This window comes from Pseudophryne corroboree, chromosome 7, assembly GCF_028390025.1.
Source record: "Pseudophryne corroboree isolate aPseCor3 chromosome 7, aPseCor3.hap2, whole genome shotgun sequence".
Taxonomy (NCBI): Eukaryota; Metazoa; Chordata; class Amphibia; order Anura; family Myobatrachidae; genus Pseudophryne; species Pseudophryne corroboree.
The window spans coordinates 286,602,874-286,627,466 of NC_086450.1; the positions used below are offsets into that span (position 1 = coordinate 286,602,874).

General features: G+C 44.5%; 1 protein-coding gene and 1 long non-coding RNA gene across 5 annotated transcripts in view; one reads left to right on the forward strand and one right to left on the reverse strand.

The window, feature by feature from the left end:
- Positions 1-24,593, forward strand: part of CARD11 (caspase recruitment domain family member 11) — a 220,382-nt gene that overhangs the window by 16,038 nt on the left and 179,751 nt on the right. The window lies entirely within an intron of this gene.
- Positions 10,308-24,593, reverse strand: part of LOC134945118 (uncharacterized) — a 70,316-nt gene continuing 56,030 nt past the window's right edge. The window contains exons 2-3 of the long non-coding RNA XR_010182046.1: positions 11,688-11,773; positions 10,308-10,650 (exon numbers count right to left, since the gene is read on the reverse strand). This is a non-coding gene — a long non-coding RNA (uncharacterized LOC134945118). The remainder of the gene's footprint in view (positions 10,651-11,687; positions 11,774-24,593) is intronic.

A 24,593-nucleotide genomic window follows, 5' to 3' on the forward strand; every position in this document is an offset into this window, starting at 1 on the left:
CCGTGATGCCAGTGTGCAGATATCCCTCTGTGCATCACGCATATAAAGAAATGCATCCTTTATTTGTTCTAACGACAGTAAAATATTGTCCCTGTCCAGGGTATCAATATTTTCGATCAGGAACTCTGACCAAACTACCCCAGCACTGCACATCCAGGCAGTCGCAATAGCTGGTCGTAGTATAACACCTGCATGTGTGTATATACCTTTTTGGATATTTTCCATCCTCCTATCTGATGGATCTTTAAGTGCGGCCGTCTCAGGAGAGGGTAACGCCACTTGTTTTGATAAGCGTGTTAGCGCTTTGTCCACCCTAGGAGGTGTTTCCCAGCGCTCCCTAACCTCTGGCGGGAAAGGGTATAAAGCCAATAACTTCTTTGAAATTAGCAGTTTTTTATCGGGGCACCCCACGCTTCATCACACACGTCATTTAATTCTTCTGATTCGGTAAAAACTACTGGTAGTTTTTTCACACCCCACATAATACCCTGTTTAGTGGTACCTGTAGTATCAGCTAAATGTAACATCTCCTTTATTGCCAAAATCATATAACGTGTGGCCCTACTGGAAAATACGGTTGATTCGTCACCTTCACCACCGGAATCAGTGCCTGTGTCTGGGTCTGTGTCGACCGACTGAGGCAAGGGCGTTTTACAGCCCCTGACGGTGTTTGAGGCGCCTGGACAGGCACTAATTGAGTGTCCGGCCGCCTCATGTCGGCAAACGACTGCTTAAGCGAGTTGACGCTATCCCGTAATTCCACAAATAAAAGGCATCCATTCTGGTGTCGACCCCCTAGGAGGTGACATCCTCATATTTGGCAATTGCTCCGCCTCCACACCAATAACGTCCTCATACATGTCGACACACACGTACCGACACACAGCAGACACACAGGGAATGCTCTATACGAAGACAGGACCCACTAGCCCTTTGGGGAGACAGAGGGAGAGTCTGCCAGCACACACCAAAAAGCGCTATATATGACAGGGATAGCCTTATGATTAAGTGCTCCCTTATAGCTGCTTTTATATTAATATATTGCCATTTATTTTGCCCCCCCTCTCTGTTATACCCTATTTCTGTGGTGCAGTGCAGGGGAGAGACCTGGGAGCCTTCCTGACCAGCGGAGCTGTGACAGAAAATGGCGCCGTGTGCTGAGGAGATAGGCCCCGCCCCTTTTTCGGCGGGCTCGTCTCCCGCTATTTAGTACATTTAGGCAGGGGTAAATATCTCCATATAGCCTCTGGGGCTATATGTGAGGTATTTTTAGCCTTTTTAAAGGTTTTCATTTGCCTCCCAGGGCGCCCCCCCCCCAGCGCCCTGCACCCTCAGTGACTGCCGTGTGAAGTGTGCTGAGAGGAAAATGGCGCACAGCTGCAGTGCTGTGCGCTACCTTAAGAAGACTGCAGGAGTCTTCAGCCGCCGATTCTGGACCTCTTCTTGCTTCAGCATCTGTGAGGGGGCCGGCGGCGTGGCTCCGGTGACCATCCAGGCTGTACCTGTGATCGTCCCTCTGGAGCTTCATGTCCAGTAGCCAAGAAGCCAATCCATCCTGCACGCAGGTGAGTTCACTTCTTCTCCCCTCTGTCCCTCGTTGCAGTGATCCTGTTGCCAGCAGGAATCACTGTAAAATAAAAAACCTAAGCTAAACTCTCTAAGCAGCTCTTTATGAGAGCCACCTAGAATTGCACCCTTCTCGGCCGGGCACAAAAATCTAACTGGAGTCTGGAGGAGGGTCATAGGGGGAGGAGCCAGTACACACCACCTGACCTGTAAAAGCTTTACTTTTGTGCCCTGTCTCCTGCGGAGCCGCTATTCCCCATGGTCCTTTCAGGAACCCCAGCATCCACTTAGGACGATAGAGAAAAAGGGGGACGCTCTCTGCCGTAATGTGTAAAAAGTGGGACGCTGTCTGCCGTAATGTGTAAAAAAGGGACGCTGTCTGCCATAATTTGTAAAAAAGGGACGCTGTCTGCCGTAATGTGTAAACAGGGGGACGCTGTCTACCGTAATGTGTAAAAAGGGGGACGCTGTCTGCCGTAATGTGTAAAAAGGGGGACACTGTCTGCCGTAATGTGTAAAAAGGGGAACGCTGTCTTCCGTAATGTGTAAAAAGGGAACGCTGTCTGCCGTAATGTGTAAAAAAGGGGACGCTGTCTGCCGTAATGTGTAAAAAAGGGGACGCTGTCTGCCGTAATGTGTAAAAAAGGGGACTCTGTCTGCCGTAATGTGTAAAAAGGGGAATCTGTCTGCCATAATGTGTAAAAAGGGGACGCTGTCTACCGTAATGTGTAAATAGGGAAATCTGTCCACCGTAAGGTGTAAAAGGGTCTCTACCTGGTGTAGTGTTACTGTGCGGCGTAATTTGAATAATGGAGACTACTGTGCACCGTTATATGAATTGGTATTATTTTGTGGCCACGCCCCTTCCCCATGAAGCCATGCCCCTATATTTTTTGCGCACTGCCTCTGTTTTACATAGAGGGGGGAGGCTCCGATGCTGTTTCTTGCACACACCGCTAAAATGTCTAGTTACGGCACTGTTGCTAGGTATCCATTTCCCTGGCCCTGAGCAGGTCCCCCTCACCTGATCCTCTCCAGGGGTGAGGGGGTGGACTTGGATGGGATGAGAAGGGGGGGGGGGGGGGCAAAGCATTTTGTCGCACCTGGGCCCATCGCTCTCTAGTTCTGCCACTGATCCGGAGTAACGGTTCCACTTACCCTTTGCCATCTGGGACTTCAGAGGTTTTGAGTCACCAAACTAGCTGCTGTTTCTGCCTTGGAGTATTTGTTATACACCTTTTTATATTGTTCAAATTGTAAGTGCATATCTGTTTCATTAAATTTGTTTTTATAAGAAAATCTGCACTACCTCTTTGTGTCTTTTGTGTCCCCTGAACCCGGCTTGTTACAAGTGTATGGGGGAGGGAAGACACTTCTCTTCATAGATACCTCAAGGAGGTTCTCTATCCGTGTATGAAGGGAAGAAAAAGGAAACTGATCCATTGCTTTTAGGACTTTACTTCCTATGGAACATTTGAATGGTGATTACTTTTCATGTGTAAGTTAATTCACCTAAGTAAACATGTTTTGTAGGTGAGCGCCACATTGACTCTGCACAAAATCTCTTTGCATGTAGAAACTTCATATTGTTAAATATATACCTTGTGCATAGTCCCAAAGGCTAAATGCCTCCCCTGTAGGAGCTGCTGTCCCCAGGGCCAACTGCCCAACCCCCCACCCCACAAACACACACACACACACACACACACACACGCACACACACACACACACACACACACACACACACACACACAGTCGTCCCGGGACACTGCAGCCTGCGGGTGGGACAGCCGGAACAGTCCCAAAAAAATGGGACTGTCCTGCGAAAATCAGGACATTTGGGAGGGATGCTTTCAGTGTGTAGCTCAGATAATGGGGCCTTCGATTTCCTGAAAATTGCCCCCATTGTCGGTATGACCAAAAAAAGGAATTGGACAGTGTGTACCTAAGGAAACACTGGGGTAATCCAGGCTGTCCCAGCACTCAAGCTACATGAAAGGGCCAATCAAGAGAAATCACTTTAATGCTAAGAAAATATCAAATTACATTTATCACAGTGACTTAAATCTCACCTAAACATGTCAGTGGATGTCATCTTTATATGTCACTGCTTTCTATGGATGGTACTCCCTGGGGATTCTGAGCTATTTTGTTATGTATATAAAAACTTCCAATTTAATTTCTAAATAAAGTTACATGGAGTATCTGGCTGATGTTCACCAATAACTATTTTGTAACTAACATGAATATGTTACATGTAGGAACTTACTCAGAGATGGATGCAGATCACTGCATACACTGCCAGATCTGCATTCATCTCCTCACATGCTGGGTGTCGCCCATCACAGGGCAAGGCCGCCCAGCATGTGTGATGCGCCACCTCCCGATGCGTCCACAATTACATTGTGGAAGCATCAAATTATGGTTGACCCTGGGCATGCTGACAGGCGGTATGCTGCCATTTTTTAAATTGGAGTGGCTGCGTGTGACATCATGCAACACCTCCGAAAATACTTCTGGCTTGCCTATGTTTGGCCCATCAAGCCTCCCTCCCCCCCCCCCAACGCTGCATCACCGCCCTGCAAACGCTCACCGCTGGCAATCATCAGGCCAGTGAGAGTCCTATCTGAGTGATCCTGCATTGCCAGACTATGGTGTGTTCTCAATTTATCAAGCAGTGGAAAGCTGAGACAGCTTTACATATACCCACTAATGGTGGATACGCAAAGCATTTTACTGGAGCCGCCCTTCCAAAATGCAGACCAGTGCAAAAGAGGGGGGAAGTGAGGAGAAGGAATTGGTGGTGAGTTGGGACTCAAGTAGGAGAGGAAAAAGAGAGGCTCTGTCAGGAGGCATGTATATATAGTGAAATGGCTGGTGTAGGGATGGCCATCGATAGACACCACACATCAATGGCTATCTACCAATGAACTATGGTTTTTGCATAGATGGCAGAGAACCATTGGATCGATAGCAGAGTGGAACTAAATAGCTTTTTTTCCTCCACCAGTCATGGAGCTTAGCCCCTACCATGGTGGCCCACTAAGCCCCACCCCAATTTTTGATTGGTCCGTGTCCTGGCCAGCACTTGTCAGCAGTGGCCATTGATGGTATATGTGCCATCGATGGCTATCTCCAATGGCAACCATCAATGGACAACCCAACGATGGCTATCCCTAGGCAGGAGCAATTCCTTTGCAACACACATTAGGGCACCTCAGCTCAGTTAGTGCGCCCTGTCTGAGATTGCACCCTAACTGCCCTGCTCACCCACTCGCCTTCAACCAAGGAAAATGTCAGAGCTACAGGGACATCCCCTGCTGGCTCTGTGTGTTCCGAAGTGTAATGGATGGTTCCTCTGCTACATAGATCAGGGCTCCAAGTAACTCAGCACTAGATCACCAGACATTCTAATTATTTTGACATTTCATCAGCGTTGACATTATGAAAGGCGACAAATACCACACTCGCTGCTTTACCAGGTGCATCTAACATACTGCTAAACATGATAATCTTGGTATTTTATATGAAATATATAGTATATATAAATGTTACCACCATGAATTGATGAAAAAGAAATGGCCAGTCTGCCCTCATTATGCAACTTTGTCAGTATCACTTCCCTATAGCACACCGCTATTCATAGAACAGTTGTTTCACTAAAAGAGGAAGAAAAAACAAATCATGCATGTCTCCCAAATTAGAAGCATTGCGTGGAACTCAATCTTTTGCTGATTACAGAGTTGGCGAATTTGCAAAACAAACGTGCAGTATATCCAACTATACAAAACACAATCCTTATCTTATCAATGTAACACTGGAACTACAGTTGTAGTTGCACGTACTTCCCTTTATTCATTTAGAATTGATCAACCAACAACTAAAGAAGAAACCTCTAGTAGATTCTCTGAGTTGGGATAAAATGCTCACAGCACTATGAATGGTATATAGGGGGTCATTCCGAGTTGTTCGCTCGGTAAATTTCTTCGCATCACAGCGTTTTTCCGCTTAGTGCGCATGCGCAATGTTCGCACTGCGACTGCGCTAAGTAAATTTGCTATGCAGTTAGGAATTTTACTCACGGCTTTTTCATCGTTCTGGTGATCGTAATGTGATTGACAGGAAGGGGGTGTTTCTGGGCGGAAACTGACCGTTTTATGGGAGTGTGTGAAAAAACGCTACCGTTTCTGGGAAAAACGCGGGAGTGGCCGGAGAAACGGAGGAGTGTCTGGGCGAACGCTGGGTGTGTTTGTGACATCAAACCAGGAACGACAAGCACTGAACTGATCGCAGATGCCGAGTAAGTCTCGAGTTACTCAGAAACTGCACAGAGATGTCTTATCGCAATATTGCGAATCTTTCGTTCGCAATTTTAAGATGCTAAGATTCACTCCCAGTAGGCGGCGGCTTAGCGTGTGCAAAGCTGCTAAAAGCAGCTTGCGAGCGAACAACTCGGAATTAGGGCCATAATTCACTACTACAGTACACATGACACATCCTAGTGATGACTGAGCAGTGTCTGTCACTGTGTGACATGCGAGCAGAAACCACAGAATATAGTAAACAATTGTGTATATCACTGCAACATATGCATGCACTATTTTTAATGCATTCATGAACACTAAACGTGTGAATTAAAAAGTGCATGTGCATGAACAAATCATAAAATACAGACTATAATGAAACAGCAAAGAGTAGGGACACTGGTAAACTTTCTGGGACACATTTGAAAACATATACAATTGTCATGCAAATTAGGGCATTTATTGGGTACTTATTTAAGAGCCTGACTATCACCACTGTGTATCAGTGTACATAAGTAGAGACAAATACAGAACATAAAGGGCCTAATTCAGACCTGATCGCAGCAGCGACATCTTTCTCTAATGGGGAGGCACACAGATATAACATGTGCAGAGAGAGTTAGATTTGGGTGGGTTATTTTGTTTCTGTGCAGAGTAAATATTGTCTGCTTTCTTTTTACACTGCAATTTAGATTACAGTTTGAACACACCCCACCCAAATCTAACTCTCCCTGCACGGGATGCGGTCAACATCCCGTCGGACAGAATCCCGGCAGTCGAAATACCGACGCTGGAATCCCGACCAGCACAATCCCGATATATTCTCCCTCCGTGGGTGTCCACGACACCCATAGAGGGAGAATAAATTAGTGTGCCGAGCGTGGCGAACGAAGCGAGCCCGCAAGCGGCTGCATTCCGCTCACCACTCCTGTCGGGATTGTGTGGTCGGGATTCCGGTGTCGGTATTTTGACCGCCGGGATACTGTCCAGCGGGATTTAGTACTGATCCCCCCTGCACATGTTACATCTACCCCACCTGCACTGCCCAGATCTGATCGCTGTTGTGCATTTTCACACAACGGGCGATCAGATCCGAACTTCACATGCGTATGCACCATACTGCACCGGAGCATCGCACGGCTACAACGGGGATCGCCGGTCAGCGACGGGTTTGTGTGAAGGATCCATTCGCACGGGCGTTCGCAAGGAGATTGACAGGAAGAAGGCATTTGTGGGTGTCAACTGACCGTTTTCAGGGAGTGTCTGGAAAAACCCAGGCGTGTCCAAGCATTTGAAGGGAGGGTTCCTGACGTCAATTCCGGTCCCGAGCAGGCTGATGTGATCGCAGCAGCTGAGCAAGTACTGGGCTGCGCAGAGACTGCACAAAATCAGTTTGTGCAGCTCTGCTACACATGCATTCGCACACTTGCCCAGCGAAAACCCACTCCCCCTGTAGGCGGCGACTATCTGAACGCAGGGCTGCAAATATCAATGCCTAGCGATCAAATCTGAATTACCCCCATGGTTTTTCCTATTAGAAAAAAATGTTGCTGCTGCGATCAGGTCTGAATTAAGCCCAAAGACCCTTAAAGTTTTTCCATTACAAGCCTCATACAGAAGTTCCTGTTTTGCATGGGGTAAACTAAAGTTATTACACTAAGTTGCAGAATATTCAGTAACCGACATCTCCTTAGACATCTCACTAGATTTTTTTTTGCATTCACAGGAAGAGAACATTGTCGACCTATGAGCTTGTGCTATACAAAACCTCATAGTTCCTCTTTTGCAGAGTGCTTGTTACTTTGTGTGCTTATACAGTAGTTTACAGAATTATTATTTTATATCCCTAGTGATGGGCAGAGTATTGCTATGTTCTGATTACATCAAAAGGAATAAGGAATGGTAAATAGTGGTTTGGACTCAGAGTAAAGGCAGCCCCATTAAGATCTTTCTGTGGGGGAGGCTTTATTCCCACCCCTACACCATCTCACCCAGCAATCCTGACATCTGAACATCACGCTCAACTCCCCTAATTTTGTGGCTCTCTGGGAGCTGCCTTAGTGTGCGTACACACTATGCAATATTGCATACGATCCGGCTGATATCGGCTAGTTCGTTGCGATATTGTACGGTGTGTATGCCCGATAGAGGATAAGATGCGTGCTCCCACAGGTCATATCCGGCATTGCGCGTCAAACCTGCATGTGCCAACTCTTATGATACTTGAGGAACATTGTTCCCGTTTTGATACATACTGTAGTCCCAGCACCTGTAATTAGCATTTGTTTGACATCCACCATACAAACCTTCTTGCTCTCTATGAATGTATGTCGGTTTGCCCATGACCAGATACTGCAGTCAGTTGTTAGTGCTGTTTGACCGGTGTCGGGGAAATTGGAGCGCTGCTATTATAAATTGGGGTTGAATTATTTTCTGCAATATTCTCTTGAGGTTGTAGCTCCCCCCCCCCCCCCCCCCTCTTTTTTTTTTTTTATTGTCTGGGCACATTATCGTCCTTACTCCCACACCTTCCCTGTTCTCATAATGGCTATTTGCTCCAGACTCTGTTAACTGTTTGTTTTATTATTATAACTGTAAGACTTATTACCTATTGATCTGATTACTCTGTTGCATTTTTTAATGACTCCTTCGTTTTGGATCTGTTACCTATGCTCCTTCTACTTTACTTTTTCAAGTTATCTTTAGTGTCTCTCTTTCCTCACACTGAGGGGTGCTAGAGTCAATATATTTTCCTTCCTAAAAGCTCTCCCCCCCCCCCCCCCCCACCCCCAGCAACTGACCGTGTCTCATGCTCAGTTAGGTTCATCTTCTAGTTTTGTTTTTTGTATTCACACACAGATTTTATGTTTTTTCTTCTTCTTCGTCTCCAAGCAATGTTTCAGATAACTTTATCTACACCTCTTTGGATGCCTTTGTCCTACGTTCTGTGTAGACTTTGTGTTTTCCGAAGAATTTGGACCCAGATTTCTCCTCCAGCTTCTTTCCTACCTGGTCTACCTTTCCTACCCTTTACTTCCTCCTATGAAGCAAGCCAGGAGGTCCCATAAACCTCTCCCTCTGGATTTTAATACACCCTGCTGATTGCATGATGCCTCTATGAATGTTAAGGGTCTTAACACTCCACAGAATAGATTGTATTTACCTGGAAAAGCATAAGGAAGTGATAAACCAGTGATAAATGCAAGGTGATAAACACGCCAGCCAATCAGCTCCTGTTAATTTACATATTGGAGCTGATTGGCTGGTGCGTTTATCACCTTGCATTTATCACTGGTTTATCACTTCCTTATGCCTTCTCCAGGTTAATACATCTGCCCCATTGTTACTACAGCACAGTGGGGCAGATGTATTAACCTGGAGAAGGCATAAGGAAGTGATAAACCAGTGATATGTGCAAGGTGATAAAAGCACCAGCCAATCAGATCCTAACTGTTAATATACATATTGGAGCTGATTGGCTGGTGCCTTTATCACCTTGCACATATCACTGGTTTATCACTTCCTTATGCTTTTTCCAGGTTAATACATCTGCCCCAGTATTTCATACCAGCCTTAAGGCTGATGTAGTACTACTACAGGAAACTTATTTCCGCTACTTAATGTCACCTCTTGCTACAATCTAAGTACTTCTCCACTGTATTGTATTCCTCTAGTCAGACTAAACATTACATTGTTGCTATCCTGATAAGTGATGCCTCTTGTTCAATGTTCTGATACTACAGTCTCAGGCGGGCGGTATAGAATTCTGATGACTGGTGTGCTGGGACACCTATATTTTACTATTGCTAATGTTGATTCCCCCAACACAGGCCAGCAGCAATTGTTCAATTCATTTATTGCCACCCTGCATAAGCGGAGTGAGTGTTATTTTCTTCAGTGTGGAGACTTGACTTCAATGCCATTCTTTATCATGATATAGATAAATTTAGTCTTTTGGCCCACACCTGCACCTGTCCAATAACTAGGATCCTCAATAAACATATTAAGCAGTCCAGTCTACAGTATTTGATACCTGTTGTGCATGCAATCCTTCATCTGGAGACTAAACCGTCTTTTCTCCTCCGCAATGTACATACTCTAGAATTTATATATTTCTATGCCACCTCCTAGTTTCTAAACACCTGCTGGAATCCTCTATTGTGTCTAACCCCTGGTCTGATCACTTCATTGTTACTTCAACAATCAGCCTTATTGACACACCTGTTTGTCTCCTGCTTGCAGATTAACCCTTAATATACCAAGCTTACCTTGTCAACGTACTTTACCAAGCTGGGGTCTTTAGAGGACCCCATGGTTTTTTGTCTAAATTCTCAACTGTTTGATCCGGTAAATCACTAAAATTATGTTTGTTGGGTCTCCGAATGGATACATTCTAGTAAGGGTACGACAGTTAGCATAAAATATTTTGTTTATTTATTTCAAGAGTAGTTAGCCAATAAAGCAATATATTCTTCATTACAGTGTGTACATTTTTACATCCGATTGGATACTGTATATTCTTGTAAAAAGGTTATATCATTTTAATACAGTAACAATACAGTCATGTGTTGCCATCGCTACAGTCCTTAGCACATGTCACAGTGGTGACGGCGAGTAACCGGGGGCACGGAACATCTCCACACTCTTCCTGATTTTGCAATTAACTCATCATCTTCATCCGAATCCACATCATATGATGCGCTGGCAATGTCACTTTCTTCAGAATCACGTCAAGATTGTCTTCCGATTCTGATGCATCTCCTTTTACAACCTTCAGAATCTGTAAAGAACAAGGAGAACAACGTTCTGCGTTTGTAACGTGGTATACCAAGCGGGGTCCCTGTGGGACCCCAATTGTATTTTTTATTATTTACGTTTTTTTGAAAGAACATTTTATAAGCCTAATTACACAGTATTTATCTTAATCCGATGCGGGACAGATAGAAAAATCAGGAGTAAAAGAGTTGTTATAGATACGGCAGGATGACAAAAAAATAACATTCTGGGGTCCTCAGAAGACACCCCTTGGTATACTAAGGGTTAAACAAAACTCTTTTGAAAATACTGAAATATCTAGAAATATTCAAGGCAGCTATGGCTGTTTTTCTTGTGTGTCCAAGGCTCCTTGTGTTCTTCCCTCGTGTTGGAAGCCCAAAATCTGTTGTCCGAGGACATATCATCAGCTATTTATCCCATAGGAACAGGGAACAAAAACCCCTCTGATAACATTAGTAGACAACTCATACTAGATAAAAATTACCTTATGGCTTAAATAGTGTTTTTACAAAAGGAGCAATATAGCAGTTACATATGATGCTAGCTAATAGACTGCAGGCCCTTAAGGCTGCATCTGTTATTTCTGTACCTCAGGACAAGACCAGAGCCCTCTAGTGCAGTGGTTCCCAAACTTTTTTGAATCATGGCGCCGTAGAGTATCAGATTTTTTTTCACGGCACCCCTAAGCCAATAGTTTCATATTGAAAAATTTAGAAACAAATATTAAATTAGGTAAATTTCTTTATAGGTCATCCTTATGTGGTAAGGGACAAGATTTGCTTCTGATTGTCAATATATTTTATGATTGTCAGCCATAAACACTGGTTTTGCTTTTTACATTGACCATGCAGAATTTGAATTGGTTCTGGACCACCAACCCGAGGCACCCCTGCAAGTGTCCCGAGGCACCCCAGGGTGCCACGGCACACAGTTTGGGAACCACTGCTCTAGTGTAATCTTGAAAGAATATTACGACCAACTGTATAATAGTCAGTACCAGACCTTAACTGATAGTGATCCAATTCCCCAGCTAAAACATACCTTTCCTCATGTGACCTTCCCTGTGTTGCTCCATCCAGTTCTGTTGCCCTGGTGCTTCCCATTACTGAGGAAGAAGTTGCTGATGCCTTTAAGACACACAAAATTTGAAAGTGACAGGATCAAATAAATCACCTATCTCCTATTATAAAATATTTTAATTGTCCTTAATACCGCATCCCACTGTCACAGTTACTCAGGTTCTTGAGGGTAAACATACACACAGAGCTTAAGTTGTCCTGGAGAAGTGGTGGAACTTATTTCCCCCACCACCTACAAATCTCCCCTCTCCCTTCACATTAGGCAGACCAAGAGCCAGTGCTAGGGTGTTTGGTGCCCTCCTGCAAACTATACATTTTTGCCCTACCTCCCATAATTTATAAAGGAGCAGTGTATGCAAAAAAAAAAAAAGGGATATGGTCTCACAAGGATTGGGCGTGGCCACACAATGGTACCTCTAGTTCAAATTATGCCACACAGTAGCACAATCTTATTCATGTTATGTCACACAGTAATGCCCCTTATTCAAATTATGACACACACAGTAGCACAATCTTATTTATGCTACTGTATGCCACACAGTAGTGCCCCTTATTCACATTACACCACACAGTAGCACAATTGTATATATGTTACACCACACAGTAGTGTCCCTTACTCACGTTACGCCACACATTAGTGCCCCTTATTCACATCACGCCACACAGTAACACAATCTTATTCATGTTATGCCACACAATAGTTCCCCTTATTCACGTTACACAACAAAGTAGTGCTCCTTATTCATATTACACCATACAGTAGTGCCCCTTATTCACAATGCCCACAGTAGTGAGAAGTAGTGGGACTGGAAGAGGCAAGGTGGGCCAAGTCAATTTTCTCTCTGTAGCACTGTCCATCCACCACATGTATTGATATGGGTGGCGTACAGCGGCATAGTCATGTGAGTTTGGAAGCCAGCCTGAGCATCCACTTGGAGTCTGAGTCCTAGCGAAGGCGGGAAGCCACTACCTGCAGTGCTGATGAGTCTTTCCTTAACCAGGCAGCCGCAGCTGCCTGTACTTAGTTGCAGACTGTGGCCGGGCAAGGTGGGCGGGCAGAGGCATAACGGGTTTTGCCTGTAATTACAGCTGACGGAACGCAGCTCCACCCCAGTCTGGACCACTTTAACCCCTGCATACACACCTTGTATGTTTGTAAGTATACATATTAAAATAGCTTTTTTATTCACATCATAAGAACAATAGGTTACTAGGTGATATACGATACATTAGTATACCGCTTATATCAGTGTAAGCACACTCTTTGGATCTTTAGAGTGACTGGTGAAAAATGGAACTACATTGCCACATGCACTGGAGGTGAAGCACTTATTTATTGGATTTGTACACCGAAGTGTTTTATATTTGCTTATTTCACTATGGGGGTAATTCCAAGTTGATCGCAGCAGGAATTTTGTTAGCAGTTGGGCAAAACCATGTACACTGCAGGGGAGGCAGATATAACATGTGCAGAAAGAGTTAGATTTGGGTGGGTTATTTTGTTTCTGTGCAGGGTAAATACTGTCTGCTTTATTTTTACACTGCAAATTAGACTGCAGATTGAACACACCCCACCCAAATCTAACTCTCTCTGCAAATGTTATATCTGCCCCCCCCTGCAGTGCACATGGTTTTGCCCAACTGCTAAAAAATTTCCTGCTGCGATCAACTTGGAATTACCCCCATGGTTTTGTCCAACTGCTAACAAAATTCCTGCTGCGATCAACTTGGAATTACTACCTATCTTCAAAGATTTGTGTTTATGTTTTTTTTTCTGTTTTTTTATATTGTCACAGCATTTGTTAATCAATATTCTATATTTTTACATGATCACATTTTTCTAATGCTTTAGACTGTCACTTTTTTGAATATTGTTTAAGCTGCAGTGGCTTTAGGACCTAATTCAGACCTGATAGCAACAACAGACTTTTTCTCTAATGGGCAAAAGCATGTGCACGGCTGCAGCAGGGCTTGATCAACCAGGCTGTAGCCTGGAGCGCAGGATCCGGGAGGGACGCGGCGGGTGCGGACGTCTCGTGCGTCATGATGTCATGAAGCTCCAGTGCACACGCTGATCTCGTCCCCTCCTTCTATCTCCCAGCAGAGCACGCAGGGTATGTGGGTATTATTAAACGTATAAGTGACGCTGATACTGTTGGCATGTGTATAAGTGGCACAGATATGGTGGACATTATTATGTGTATAAGCGGCACTGATACTGTGGGCATTATTGTGCTTATAAGTGGCACTGATACTGTGGGCATTATTATGTGTGTAAGTGACACAGATACTGTGGTCATGTGTATAAGAGGCACAGATATGGTGGACATTATTATGTGTATAAGCGGCACTGACACTGTGGGCATTATTGTGTGTATAAGCGGCACTGATTCTGTGAGCATTATTGTGTGTATAAGAGGCACAGATATGGTAGACATTATTGTGTGTATAAGCGGCAGTGCCGTTTCTAGCGGCGGGCGAGCCGTGCAACCGCACGGGGCACCCGCCACGGCACTTTGCAGGTCCTTTTCCCCCTCCTCCCCCCTCCCGAGTACTCCTGTTTGGGGGGGGCGGAGTTTCGCGCAATGACGCGATTGCGTCGTGACGTCACGACGCAAACGCGTCATTCCACGAAACTCCGCCCCCGAACAGGAGTACCGATGATAAGAGGAGGGGGAGCCAGCTGGAAGAAGGAGGCAGCCGGCGCGGGCCGAAGAGCGGGAAGAGCCTCTTCATACTGTATGTAAGTATTCTCTCTCTTCCCCCCCCCCCTCTCCCCCCACTTGACACTTGCCTGCCGTACTGTGTAAAATGGGGACACTTGCCTGCAATACTGTGTAAAAATGGGGACACTTGCCTGCAATACTGTGTAAAATGGGGACTATTGCCTGCCGTACTGTGTAAAATGGGGACACGTGCCTGCCGCAATGTGTAAAATGGGGACACGTGCCTGCCGTACTGTGTAAAATGGGGACTCTTGCCTGCCGTACTGTGTAAAATGGGGACACGTGCCTGCCGCAATGTGTAAAATGGGGACACGTGCCTGCCGCAATGTGTAAAATGGGGACACGTGCCTGCCGCAATGTGTAAAATGGGGACACGTGCCTGCCGCAATGTGTAAAATGGAGACTTTTTTTTCCTGTGGTGGCCGTGATGATGAGATCAGATGAGGCCACGCCCATTTTAATGAGGCCACACACCCTTGCTGGGAGCGCGCGCGCCTTCGGCGCGTGCTTGCTTTTTCTATCTATGGGGGGGCGCATATATTTTTTTTTTATGTCAATGGGGGGGAGGGGGCGCATTTTGAAATCTTGCACTGGGAGCCAAATTGGCTAGAAACAGCCCTGATAAGCGGCACTGATACTGTGAGCATTATTGTGGGTATAAGCGGCACTGATACTGTGGGCATTATTGTGCGTATAAGCGGCACTGATACTGTGGGCATTATTGTGCGTATAAGTGGCACTGATACTGTGAGCATTATTGTGCGTATAAGCGGCACTGATACTGTGAGCATTATTGTGTGTATAAGCGGCACTGATACTGTGAGCATTATTGTGTGTATAAGCGGCACTGATACTGTGGGCATTATTGTGCGTATAAGCGGCACTGATACTGTGAGCATTATTGGGTGTATAAGCGCCACTGATACTGTGGGCATTATTGTGTTTATAAGCGGCACTGATACTATGGGCATTATTGGGTGTATAAGCGCCACTGATACTGTGGGCATTATTGTGTTTATAAGCGGCACTGATACTATGGGCATTATTGGGTGTATAAGCGGCACTGATACTGTGAGCATTATTGTGTTTATAAGCGCCACTGATACTGTGGGCATTATTGTGTTTATAAGCGGCACTGATACTATGGGCATTATTGTGCGTATAAGCATCACTGATACTATGGGCATTATTGGGTGTATAAGCGCCACTGATACTGTGGGCATTATTGTGTTTATAAGCGGCACTGATACTATGGGCATTATTGGGTGTATAAGCGCCACTGATACTGTGGGCATTATTGTGTTTATAAGCGCCACTGATACTGTGGGCATTATTGTGTTTATAAGCGGCACTGATACTATGGGCATTATTGTGTTTATAAGCGGCACTGATACTATGGGCATTATTGGGTGTATAAGCGCCACTGATACTGTGGGCATTATTGTGTTTATAAGCGGCACTGATACTATGGGCATTATTGGGTGTATAAGCGCCACTGATACTGTGGGCATTATTGTGTTTATAAGCGGCACTGATACTATGGGCATTATTGGGTGTATAAGCGGCACTGATACTGTGAGCATTATTGTGTTTATAAGCGCCACTGATACTGTGGGCATTATTGTGTTTATAAGCGGCACTGATACTATGGGCATTATTGTGCGTATAAGCATCACTGATACTGTGGGCATTATTGTGTTTATAAGCGGCACTGATACTGTGAGCATTATTGTGCGTATAAGCGGCACTGATACTGTGGGCATTATTGTGCGTATAAGCGGCACTGATACTATGGGCATTATTGTGCGTATAAGCATCACTGATACTATGGGCATTATTGGGTGTATAAGCGCCACTGATACTGTGGGCATTATTGTGTTTATAAGCGGCACTGATACTATGGGCATTATTGGGTGTATAAGCGCCACTGATACTGTGGGCATTATTGTGTTTATAAGCGCCACTGATACTGTGGGCATTATTGTGTTTATAAGCGGCACTGATACTATGGGCATTATTGTGCGTATAAGCATCACTGATACTATGGGCATTATTGGGTGTATAAGCGCCACTGATACTGTGGGCATTATTGTGTTTATAAGCGGCACTGATACTATGGGCATTATTGGGTGTATAAGCGGCACTGATACTATGGGCATTATTGTGTTTATAAGCGCCACTGATACTGTGGGCATTATTGTGTTTATAAGCGGCACTGATACTATGGGCATTATTGTGCGTATAAGCATCACTGATACTGTGGGCATTATTATGTGTGTAAGCTAGAGAGGTGTGGCGGGCCACTTTTGCGTGTTTTGGTTTTTGTTCTGGTTCCATGCTCGTGTTTTGGATCTGGATTGGTTTTGCCAAAACCACCCTTTCGTGTTTTGGTTTTGGTTCTGGATGATTTTCGGGGAAAAAACACAAAAACAGCTAAAATCACAGAATTTGTGGGTAATGTTCATCCTACGGTATTATTAACCTCAATAACATTCATTTCCACACATTTCCAGTCTATTCTGAACACCTCACACCTCATAATATTGTTTTTAGGCCAAAAGGTTGCACCAAGGTAGCTGCATGACTGAGCTAAGTGTGCATGACTAAGCAAGTGTGCGGCACAAACACCTGGCCCATCTAGGAGTGGCACTGCAGTGTCAGAAAGGATGGCAGATTTAAAAAATAGGCCCCAAACAGCACATCATGCAAAGAAGTAAAAGAGGTGCAATGAGGTAGCTAAGCTAAGCGAAACAAGTGTGCAGCACACACAACATGGGACATGCTGCAATTTGCCCAGATGTAATACACGCACAATATTGGTGGCGCAGGAGAGCGTACCCCTAAACCACACACACACACACACACACACACACACACACACACACACACACACACACACACACACACACACGACAAAGCCTGTAAAATTAATTTGGATAATAATAACCCTTTTATTTGGAGCTATTATAATAATATGCAGCACAGGCGAGCATACCCCTACACCACACAGGGCAAACCCTGTAAAAATTATTTTGATAATAATATAAGTAATGTATGTAACCCTTTTATTTGGAGTAAATAAAATTCAGCACAGGATACTACCACTGGACTGATGCAGCACAAGACAGCACCACTGGACTGGACTTATACGGCAGTACCCCTGGACTTATCCGGCAGTACCCCTGGAGTTGTACGGCAGTGTCAGACAGGATGGCACTTTAAAAAACTAGTCCCCAAACAGCACATGATGCAAAGAAGAAAAAGAGGTGCAAGATGGAATTGTCCTTGGGCCCTCCCACCCACCCTTATGTTGTATAAACAGGACATGCACACTTTAACAAACCAATCATTTCAGCAACAGGGTCTGCCACACGAATGTGGCTGAAAGGACTGTTTTTTTGGGCCCCCACCAAAAAAGAAGCAATCAATCTCTCCTTGCACATACTGGCTCTACAGAGGCAAGATGTCCACCTCATCCTCATCCTCCGATTCCTCACCCCTTTCAGTGTGTACATCCTCTTCCTCACAGATAATTAATTCGTCCCCACTGGAATCCACCATCACAGGCCCCTGTGTACTTTTTGGAGGCAATTGCTGGTAAAGGTTTTCCCGGAGGAATTTATAATTCATTTTGATGAACATCATCTTCTCCACATTTTGTGGAAGTAACCTCCTACACCGATCACTGACAAGGTTACCGGCTGCACTAAACACTCACTAGAGGGGGGAGGGGGGGGGGCAACTTAGGTAAAATAAAGCCAGTTTGTGCAAGGGCATCCAAATTACCTCTTTTTCCTGCCAGTATATGTACTTGGATGCTGTCACTCATATAATCGTCCACCATTCTTTCAATGGTGACAGAATCATATGCAGTGACAGTAGACATGTCAGTAATTGTTGGCAGGTCCTTCAGTCCGCACCAGATGTCAGCACTCGCTCCTGACTGCCCTGCATCACCACCAGCGGGTGGGCTTGGAAATCTTATCATTTTCCTCGTAGCCCCTGTTGCGGAAGAAAATGAAGGAGGAGCTGTTGATGGGTCACGTTCCGCTTGAGTTGACAATTTTCTCACCAGCAGGTCTTTGAAACTCTGCAGACTTGTGTCTGCCGGAAAGAGAGATACAAAGTAGGCTTGAAACCTAGGATCGAGCACAGTGGCCAAAATGTAGTACTCTGATTTAAACAGATTGACCACCCTTGAATCCTGGCAAAGCGAATGAAAGGCTCCATCCACAAGTCCCACATACTATGCAGAATCGCTCCGTCTTCGCTCCTCCTTCAATTTCTCCAGCTGCTTCTGCAAAAGCCTGATGAGAGGAATGACCTGACTCAAGCTGGCAGTGTCTGAACTGACTTCACGTGTGGCAAGTTCGAAGGGTTGGAGAACCTCGTACAAGATGGAAATCATTCTCCATTGCACTTGAGTCAGGTGCATTCCCCCCCTCCTTTGCCTATATCGTAGGTGGATGTATAGGCTTGAATGGCCTTTTGCTGCTCCTCCATCCTCTGGAGCATATAGGGTGTTGAATTCCACCTCGGTACCACCTCTCGCTTCAGGTGATGGCAGGGCAGGTTCAAGAGTGGTTGTTGGCGCTCCAGTCTTCGGCACGCGGTGGCTGAATGTCGAAATTGGCCCTCAATTTTTCGGGCCAGCGACAGCATCTCCTGCACGCCCCTGTCATTTTTAAAAAAACTCTGCACCACCAAATGAATTGTATGTGCAAAACATGGGACATGCTGGACTTTGCCCAGATGTAATGCACGCACAATATTGGTGGCATTGTCCGATATCACAAATCCCTAGGAGAGTCTAAGTGGGGTAAGCCATTGTGCGATGATGTTAGTCAGTTTCCGTAAGAGGTTGTCAGTGGTGTGCCTCTTACAGAAAGCGGTGATACATACCGTAGCCTGCCTAGGAACAAGTTGGCTTTTGCGAGATGCTGCTACTGGTGCCACTACTGTTGTTGCTGCGGGAGGCAGTACATCTACCCAGTGGGCTGTCACAGTCATATAGTCCTTAGTCTGCTCTGTTCCACTTGTCCACATGTCCGTGGTTAAGTGGACAGTGGGTACAACTGCATTTTTTAGGACACTGAGGACACTTTTTCTGACGTCTCTGTTCATTCTTGGTATCATCTGCTTAGTGAAGTGGAACCTAGATGGGATTTGGTACTGGGGGACACTACCTCCATCAATTCTCTAAGTCCCACTGAACTAATGGTGGATAGCGGAAGCACGTCCAACACCAACATAGCTGTCAAGGCCTCAGTTATCTGCTTTGCAACAGGATGACTGCTGTCATATTTCATCTTCCTCACAAAGGACTGTTGGACAGTCAATTGCATACTTGAAGTAGTACAAGTGGTCTTCCGACTTCCCCTCTGGGATGACGATCGACTCCCAGCAGCAGCAACAGCAGCAGTAGGCGTACCACTCAAGGATCCTCCGGAGGAATCCCGGTTAGGAGAGGACTCCTCAGTGTTGCCAGTGACATGGCCTGCAGGACTACTGACGTTCCTGACTGAGGAGGAAGTTTACATTGAGGGAGTTGGTGGTGTGGCTTGCAGGAGCTTTGGTACAAGAGGAAGAAGGGATTTAGTCAGTGGACTGTTTAGTCTCTTACCCAAAGTTTCACAACTTGACACTGACTTCTGATGAATGCGCAGCAGGTGACGTATAAGGGAGGATGTTCCTAGGTGGTTAACGTCCTTACCCCTACTTATTACAGATTGACAGAGGCAACACATGGCTTGACACACGTTGTCCAGATTTGTGGAGAAATAATTGGCTTTTTTGGTATTTTGCCCAGGCATCACAATGGGCTTATTCATCCCACGGACAACAGGTGTCTCCCCCGGTGCCTGATTTAAACAAACCACATCACCATCAGAATCCTCATCGTCAACTTCCTCCTCAGCGCCAGCAACACCCATATGCTTATCCTGGTGTAATTCAACAGTGACATCTTCAATTTGAATATCAGAAACTGGACTGTGGGTGTTACTTCCAGCACTTGCAGAGGGTGTGCAAATGGTGGAAGGAGCCACCTCTTCCTAGCCAGTGTTGGGAAGGTCAGGCTTCACAACCGCCGACACACTTGGACTCTCCTTGGGGATTTCTGATACCATCTTAGAACACACAGAGGGTGGATGAGGGCTTCCATCGTCATGTGAAGCTGAACCACTAGTCATGAACATAGGCCAGGACATTAGCCGTTCCTTGCCACTCCATGTCGTAAATGGCATATTGGCAAGTTTACGTTTCTCTTCAGACCATTTACACTTTTTTTTTAGGTCTTTTTACTGAACTTTGGCTTTTTGGACTTTACATGCCCTTTACTATCACATTGGGCATTGGCCTTGGCAGACGACGTTGATGGCATTTCATCGTCTATGTCATCACTAGCGGCAGCAGCTTCAGCACTAGGAGGAAGTGGTTCTTGATCTTTCCCTATTTTATACTCCAAATTTTTGTTCTCCATTATTTTTCTGGAGTTATATAACAATATGCGGTACAGGAGAGTGTACCTCTACACCACACAGGGCAAACCCTGTGAAAATTATTTGGATGAAATATTAATAACCCCTTTATTTGGAGTAAATAATATACAGCACAGGACAGTACCACTGAACTTCTATGGCAGCACCAATGGACTGGACCTATACGGCAGTATCACTGGAATTGATTGCACCTGACTGAGGAGGGGGCAGCGGTGCTGGGGGGAAGGATGGTTAGAAGGTTGGAGGAGATTTTAAACTAGGAGCCTGGGGGGAGGGTTTAGCTAGAAACTACGGGTCATGCAGTGAGAATAGTGGGGATGGCGGTAGTAAACGAAATGGGGGAGAAGTTGGGGGGAGGGTAAGAGCAGGCGGTAAGGTTACTAACATGGGTACTAAAAGAGATTTTACCAAAGCACTAACCAATGACGATTACAGGTCATCATTGCTACATAAGGTGAAAGATGTCCCTAACGCAAGGGAAAATACTTATCTTAGTTGTATGTATGTAAATGCCAGAAGCATTACTGGTAAAAAGGGTGAACTAGAAATACTTGCAGCAAGCAAACAGTATGATATTATAGGCATTACTGAAACTTGGTGGGATGAATCTCATGATTGGACAGTCAATCTAGAGGGCTATACACTGTTTAGGAGAGACAGACTAAATAAAAAGGGTGGAGGGGTGTGTCTTTACGTAAAGCCGTTTTTAAAACCTGATATACGGGAAGATATTCAGGAGGGGACTGTAGACACTGTCGAGACATTATGGGTAGAAATTGCATGCGGGGAAAAAGGAATAAAAAAGTTAGTATTGGGTGTATGCTATAGGCCGCCTGGTATCAACGCATCTGATGAGGAATTGTTACTAAAGCAAATTGAAAGAGCAGCAGGAGTAGGAGACATAGTAGTGATGGGAGATTTTAACTATCCAGAGATAAACTGGAAAAACGATTCATGTGATACTGCTAGGGGCAATATGTTTTTAAACACACTTAATGATAACTACTTAGTCCAACTAATTGAGGAACCAACTAGGTACAATGCAATCTTAGACCTGGTATTAACAAACAATGGGGATTTGGTATCAGGTATTATAGTAGGGGAACCCATAGGAAACAGCGACCACAATATGGTCACATTCAATATCAGTTTCCATAAACAGCCCTATACTGGCTCAACTAGGACTCTAAACTTTAGCAAAGCAAATTTTGAAAAGATGAGGGTATTTTTCAGGGATATTGAATTGGAAGGTTTGTTTTTAGGAAAAAATACTACGGAGAAATGGGAGGTACTAAAATTCCTGCTAGCTAAAAATACACTCAAATTTATTCCTATGAGCAGCAAAAAAAGGAATAAAAATCATAAACCAATGTGGCTTAACAAAAAGATTAAGGAACTTATGGGCAAGAAAAGGCGAGCATTTAAAAAATACAAATCTGACGGGGAAGCAGAGTCATTTCAGCACTATAAGGAATGTAACAAAATTTGCAAAAAGGAAATAAGAGCGGCTAAAGTAGAAACTGAAAAACTAGTAGCAAAGGAAAGCAAAGCGAATCCCAAGAAATTCTTAAAATACATTAATAGCAAGAGATTAAAGAAGGAGAGTATAGGCCCTTTAAAAGACAAGTTGGGAGTCTTAAGCAAAAATGATAATGACATAGCGGACACACTAAATGAGTTTTTTTCAACAGTATTCACTAGAGAGGACCCAATTCAGGGACTGACACACAATCTCAATAATGAGAATATCCCTCTGATAGGTACTTATTTAAGCGAGGAAGTAGTCTGTGACCGATTAAAACATTTAAAGATTAATAAATCACCAGGGCCCGATGGTATTCACCCAAGGGTTCTAATGGAGCTTCACTCTGAACTGGCAAAACCGCTATCTTTGATCTTTAAGGATTCAGTTATATCAGGTATGGTTCCCAAAGACTGGCGTATAGCGGAAGTAGTGCCTATATTCAAAAAGGGAAGTAAAGCTGAACCAGGTAATTATAGACCAGTTAGTCTTACATCTATAGTGGGGAAAGTATTGGAAGCTATTCTAAGAGATAGTATTCAGAAGTTCCTTGAAGTAAATAAGGTCATTAAAAGGAATCAACATGGGTTTATGAAGGACAGATCCTGTCAAACCAACTTACTTGGCTTTTATGAAACAGTAAGCGCAAACCTAGATCAGGGTAAAGACGTGGATATAATCTTTTTAGACTTTGCCAAAGCGTTCGATACTGTACCACACATGAGACTTATCTACAAGCTACAAAAATCAGGGCTAGGAAGCACAATATGCACTTGGGTCAAAAACTGGTTAGATAATAGGGAGCAGCACGTTGTGGTTAATGGATTTTTTTCAACTTGGACTGAAGTGCTAAGTGGTGTGCCGCAAGGCTCAGTATTAGGACCACTATTGTTCAATATTTTCATTAACGACCTAACAGAAGGTCTAGAGAGCATGGTGTCAATTTTTGCAGATGATACCAAATTGTGTAAGGCTATAAATACAGAGGAGGAAGCCGAGTCTCTTCAGAACGACTTAGTTAAATTAGAAGCATGGGCAGCCAAATGGAGAATGCGCTTCAACACAGACAAGTGTAAGGTAATGCACTGTGGTAACAAGAACAAAAATTACACCTACCTACTAAATGGGGTAAAATTAGGGGATTCTGTACTGGAAAAGGACTTAGGTGTCCTCATAGATAGCAAACTAAGCAGTAGTTCCCAAAGTAGGACTGCAGCAAAGAAGGCTAATAAGATATTAGCATGCATAAAACGGGGTATTGATGCTAGGGACGAGAGTATTATACTCCCGTTATATAAATCACTAGTGAGGCCACACCTTGAATACTGTGTACAATTCTGGGCACCGTACTACAAAAAGGATATCCTGGAGCTAGAAAAGGTTCAGAGGAGGGCGACCAAACTAATTAAGGGCATGCAGATGATGGAATACAAGGAAAGGCTTGAAAGACTAGGCATGTTTACATTGGAAAAGCGGAGATTAAGAGGGGATATGATCAACATCTACAAATATATAAGGGGACAATACACAGAGCTTGCGTGGGACCTGTTTTTGGTTAGATCAACACAGAGGACTCGTGGACTCTCGCTCAGGTTAGAGGAGAGGAGATTCCGCACAATACGGCGTAAAGGCTTTTTCACGGTAAGGACAATACGTGTTTGGAATTCCCTGCCTGAGGGAGTTGTAATGGCGGAATCTGTCAACACCTTTAAGAATGGGTTAGATAAATTCCTAATGGATAAGGATATCCAGGGGTATGGTGCATAGTCATGCATTATAGTTACTATAAATAGGGATAAAATGCAACGGCTGACAGCAGCATCAGTCAGAAATTTTATTCAAATCATCATGCATAGGACACCACAAATAGGTTGAACTCGATGGACAATTGTCTTTTTTCAACCTCAGATACTATGTTACTATGTTACAGCAGTACCACTGGACTGGATTTATACGCCAGTACCACTGGAATTATACGGCCGTATCACTGGAATTATATGGCAGACCACTGGACTGGAATTATACGGCAGTATCACTGGAATTATAAGGCAGTATCACTGGAATTATACGGCAGTATCACTGGAATTACACGGCAGTACCACTGGACTTATACGGCAGTT